The sequence below is a fragment of the Ochotona curzoniae genome, unplaced genomic scaffold (assembly GCF_017591425.1).
Source record: "Ochotona curzoniae isolate NIBS_2020 unplaced genomic scaffold, NIBS_Ocur_1.0 contig_2311, whole genome shotgun sequence".
NCBI lineage: Eukaryota > Metazoa > Chordata > Mammalia > Lagomorpha > Ochotonidae > Ochotona > Ochotona curzoniae.
Window position 1 is genome coordinate 66,644 of NW_024465415.1, and position 6,000 is coordinate 72,643.

Genomic DNA, 6,000 nt, shown 5'->3' on the forward strand with positions numbered 1-6,000 from the left:
CGATTTATTTTTTTTAACCTTTTGACTAGTATCAATATTGCTTATATATTTTTCTGGGACTCCCAAGGGAGTGCAAGGTTCCAAGTCTTTGGGTCATCCTTGACTGCTTTCCCAGGCCACAAGCAGGGAGCTGGATGGGAAGCAGGGCCACTGGGATTAGAACCAGCGCCCATATGGGATCCCGGCACATGCAAGGCAAGGAGCTTAATCACTATGCTATCACACCTGGCCTGCCATTCAGAATTTTTTTTTTTTAAGATTTGCTTATTTTTACTGGAAAGTCAGATATACATAGAGGAATAGAGACAGAGAGGAAGATCTTCCATCTGATGATTCACTCCCCAAGTGAGTGCAATGGCTGATGCTGTGCCAATACAAAGCCAGGAGCCAGGAACCTCTCCCAGGTCTCCCACATGGGTGCAGGGTCCCAAGGCTTTGGGCCGTCCTCCACTGCTTTCCCAGGCCACAAGCAGGGAGCTGGATGGGAAATGGAGCTGCTGGGATTAGAACCAGAGCCCATATGGGATCCTTGCGCTTTAAGGGCGAGGACTTTAGCTGCTAAGTCACACTGCCAGGCCCCATTTGGAATTCTTAAGCAGTATCTGTCTTAAATCTCTGTGATATTTTAGATGTAAGTTATTTTTAAGTGTATAAACCTTTATGTATTATTCCTATACTAATATCATATCATATCATATCATATCATATCATATCATATCATATCATATCATACACAAACTGCTGCCCATATGGGATCTCAGCACATGCAAGGTAAAGATTTATTCATTTATCTATTGCACTGGGCCCACTCTTTTTGTTTCTATTATGGGACATCATAATGGAAAGGAGTCAAAAATGAAGCAGCACAATCTGGAAACCTGGTCTCACCCATATGGGATATCGAAAGATAGATTTAGTAATGTATGTGCTGCTTTCCTCTCAAATAGTTCAATGTACCATGAAGGATAGGGTCTCTGGCAATCAGACCTTGTCGGACTGCTTTGCCAAGCACATCAGCATTGTCTTTCATCCCCAATCCATCTTCTTGCTTGTATCTAGTAGCCCAACACAATGCTTGGCTCCTAGCTTTACCCTGGCCAAGGGTTAGTGTTGTAGCTGATTTGGGGAGTGAACCAGTAGTTGGAAGATGTTTTGACACTTTTTTTTCCAGTAGCCAAACAATTTGAAAAAAGAAAATAATTCAACAATACTACTGTGAGAAAGTACAGAAAAATCAGTCACTTAAAATAATAAGTATCAATAAAGGAGGTGAACAAGTTCAAGTTAAAACTCAGACACTTGGACAATTTGCTTATCTGCTTACTTTTCTTTTACTATAACACAATCTTGGAGATCGCTTAATTTATAAAGATTTTCTGCTTCTGTATGATAAGAAGTCTTAGATCATGGTGCTGGCAACTTCAGCATATGATAATTGTCTTATTTTACTGCACACAGTGGAGAACATATGTTGATAAAATGATGCCAGAAGGAATTTTATATGAAATCTTTCTCTGGAGAACTCAATAATTTAAATGTCTCTGAAAAAAAACTAATCCATTTATGATGTCAGAGCCCACAATTCAAATTATCTGCCAATGGGACTGTCAGATACCATTAAAAAGGCCAAAGATAAGAATTTCAATACCTGGATTTATACCATAGGTGTTTTCAAAAGTAGAATCATTGCTTCATAATTCTTTTCAATCTTAGAGTCTCTATTCACCCAGAAATTTGCTGTCATTATTTGGCTGGGTAGTTGTCCAATTTGTTCTGTCCTCTTTCCTCTGCTATGATGCCAGATGTCCTCTGCAGGCTTGAATGGGCTGTCATATCCTCGTAGTGCATCTGGGCCAAGCATCCTCTACTCTGTCTTTTCCACTGAGGAAGACCAGCTCTGACACATATACTCCATGGTCAGACTGTCAATCCTGGATATGATAGCTTAAGTTTTATCATGATCCCACCTATGCCGTCTCTCTGAGTCCCTGAAAGCCCACACACCAAGTACCCACAAGTATACTTAACTGGGTGGCCAGTGGGCTTTCTCTGGCACAGTTGACACCCTGGACCCTACCAAATCCACTGCACCTAGATCTCATAGTACCATCACCCTTTCTAAAGGTGATCCCAGGACTCAAGCCATGCAACCCAGGCCCCTACCTAACCCCCACCCCTTGTTTTAGGCTTTCTAAAGATTTTTTTAAACAGAATGGTGACTGAAGGAGATGTTCAGCCAATTCCCTAATGACAGCAACAACCAGGCCTGATTAGGCTAAAGTTAGATTCTGGGGCACAATCCATGTGTCCTGTGTGGATGTCAGGAACAATGCCCATATAACACAGCTTTCCCAAATGCATTAAGCATAAGCTGAAGCAGCCAGGGTTAAACTTGCTTCTCTGATATGGGGTGCTGGTATTGTGTAGGTGGTATGTTAACTTGCTTAGCTGCAACACTAAGTTTTAATTTTTTGAGTTGATGATACAACCTGAATAAGAAATTTGGGAATATTTTCTTCCATTCTGTTAAAAATGTCTTCAGAAGTATCTGATTTTGACAATCTTGCTTTTGGGTTTCTCTTAATGAAGGTATTTTTGTGGTTGGTGTCATACAGCCTAATCTGCCTGTGGCACCAGCATCCCATGATCGCTGTCTGCCCAATTTCCTATCCAGCTCCCAGTTTATGGACCTAAGAAAGCAGAAGAGGGCAGCCCAAGATTTTGGGATACTGAACCCATGTGGAGACAAAAAAAGCAGCTCCAGGCTCCCAGTTTGGGACTGCCGAAGTATGCCCATTATGGACATTTGGGGAATAAACCATCTAGAATATGTTTTTCCCTCTAGTGATGTAAAATAAATCAATAAAGCGTCATTGTTAGAAATGTCTTAAAATGTGTCTTCAGTGTTGTGTTAACAATTCATGATTGTGGGGCCAGCACCGTGACCTAGCCGCTAAAGTCCTTGCCTTGAATGTGCTGTCATCTCATGTGGGCATTGGTTCTAATCCCAGTGGCCCTGCTTCCCAACCGCTCTCTGCTTGTGGCCTGGAAAAGCCCTAGAGGATGGCCCAAAGCCTTGGGACCCTGCACCTGCATGGGAGACCTGGAAAAGGCTCTGGGCTCCTGGCTTCAAATTGCTTCAACACAGGCCATTGCGGTGACTTAGGGGAGTGAACCATTGGGTGGAAGGTCTTCCTCTCTGTATCTCTTCTCTGTATATATGACTATGCAAGAAAAAAAATAAATCTTGAGAAGTACGGAAGGTAGCCGTCCGAGTAGGGCAGGCGTAGGGGAGGATGCGGTAAAAGAGGGACAGGATACAGTTGGGGGAAGTGTGGCAGAACAGAAAACAGCAGAAAAAAGTGCTTGAAGCTTTCCTGAACACCCAGCAACTAAGAAGAATCACAAACTTGGAAGGAATCCAGAGAAAGAAAGCAGGGAACACAGAGATCTGCTCCAAACGTGGTGAGTGGCCCCAAGCAGGGGAAGCGCAAGCGGGAAGCCCAGCCGACCCAGAGGAGACAGATAAAAACTGGGCAGTCTGCCTTGCTTGAATGTCCCCGCCAGTGATAGCTACTGTCTGCAGGAGGGAAAGAGACTTCAGTGCAGTGTGAACTAGAGGCTCGCTCCAGAGCCAGTGCCACTTGGAGCCCCACTCCACTCCCACCCCTCCCCCACCCCAACAACCCAAGCAGCGAATCTGCCTCAGGCTCCGGGCTCCACCGGGCTCTACCAGGCTCCACAGGCACCGGGCCACATCTGCCTTGGAGCATCTTTGCAACAGTGCTGGCAAACCAGAGACTGTCAGGACCACAAAAAGGCAGGGACAGCTAGTGTAAAGGGCCAGGCAGTTCCTGCTCACTGGGAGAGGTACAGGGGGCCCAACTCTGCTGCCGCCCTCCCCCACTCCATCAACCCCAGCGGCAAGTCTGCCTCAGCCACCAGGCTCTGCAAGCACCGGGCAGGACCTGCCTTGGAAGAATCTTTACAATAGTGCCAGCAAATCAGGACCACAGCAAGGCAGGGACAGCTAGGATAAAGGGCCAGGTGGATCCTGCTCGCTGGGAGAGACAACAGGGAGCCGGATTCTGCCTGTGCCCCCCCCCCCCGTGGGATTTCCAACACGGGAATCTGCTCCAGGCTCACGCTCCAACCCTGCAAATCGATTTCTCCAAAACTGAAACTATGTCAGAGTCGGTCACTCCAATTAGCATAGGGGCTGGTCAGAACCCACCTACAGTCCCCTCAGCTGCATGGCGCCTGGGATGTGGCTTGGCTCAGGCTCTCAGCAAGATAGCACCTGGAAGCCCTTCAGTGCTGCAACACCTGGGTTTTGCACCAGGTCAATGCAAGCACTGACCCACACCTGCATGACCTGAGGTGATACAGGCAGGTGGGACATGATAGTGGGATTGCCCTTGAGGCTTCTCAGCACACTGGCTTCTGGATTTTGCATCAGGGTGAGGAAGTGCAGAACTGCACCTAAAACCTCCTAAGGAGTACTGGCACCTGAAGTACCCATTACCACAGGGGACAAGCAGACCATGACAGGAACCTCTTGGAGGCACTGACGTTTGCAACAGATAAATGCCCAGGACACAGACAACCACAGGTGCTGTGTGGAGCATCTTGAAATAGCAGCAGCACTAGCATCAGCTACGTGCAGCCACCCAAGACACCAGCAAGCAGAGGGGCATGGAGGTGTGCACCTAAATCCATGATGAAGCCAAATAACAGTAGCAGATTCACACCTACTCCAGACTACTGCACCAAGACCAGAAACTGTGAATAAACAAATCAGAGAATAAATCCCCCAAATCAACAGAAAACAATAACACAATGAGAAAAATCATCAGAAAAAGTAATGATCCAGGTGACAGAGCCAGCTCCCCACCAAAAAAAGACCAAAAGCAATATCTATATCAGAGATGAAAGATGAAGACATGGAAGTTCTACCAGAAAAGGAATTTAAAAAAATAATGATAAAACTCAGAAGAGACAATGAGAAGAACTGGAAAGACTTCAAGGAATTCAAGAACTACATAGCCACAGAATTACAACAAGTGAAAAGCAAAATCCTTGACTTAGAACACAAAGTGGAGAGTCTAACCTACAGAATAAATGCAGCAGAAGAGAGGATTTCGGAAACTGAAGATATGTAGAATGAAAGCACCCAGCTCATTAAACACCTGTAGGCAAGTCTGAAAAAATTCAACAAGATCATACAGGAAATGAAAGACAACCTAAGAAAATCGGATATCAGAATTATGGGGCTTCCTGAAAGAGAAGAAAGAGAGTCAGGAATGCAAACAGTGCCCGACAAAATTATACAGGAAATCTTCCAAAACACGTGGAATATGAAACCAGCCCACATACATGATGCAAAGAGAACTCCCAACAGACACAATCCAAAGAGATCTTCACCCAGACACATGGTGCTCAAGTTCTACTCCAACGAAGACAAAGAATGCTGAGACAAGTATGAAGCAGAGAAAAGATCAATACAGGGGAAAACCAATCAGAATCACTGCTAAATTCTCCAAAGAGACCCTACAAGCAAGGAGAGAATGGACAAAATATCTTCCAAGTCCTGAAACAAAACAACTGTCAACCTAGAATAGTGTACCCAGCAAAGATCTCATTTGTATAGAAAAAGAAATTAGATAATTTCATAGCAAAGAAAAACTAGCAGAATATGTTTACACAAAACCAGCTCTGCAAAATCTCCTTAGAAATGCACTAATCCCAGAAAAAAGGAGGCAAGCCATAAACAAAGATAGCAAACAGGAAGCCCACACAAGGAAGCCCACACAAGGAAGGGCAATTACACAGATAACAACACATATAAAACACACTCACATGGCAGGGCAAAATCGCAACCTCTCAATTTTAGCTATTAACACAAATGGTTTAAACTCACCACTCAAAAGACAGAGATTAATGGAATGGATCATCAAACAAGACCCAACTATCTGTTGCCTACAAGAAACACTTCTGACC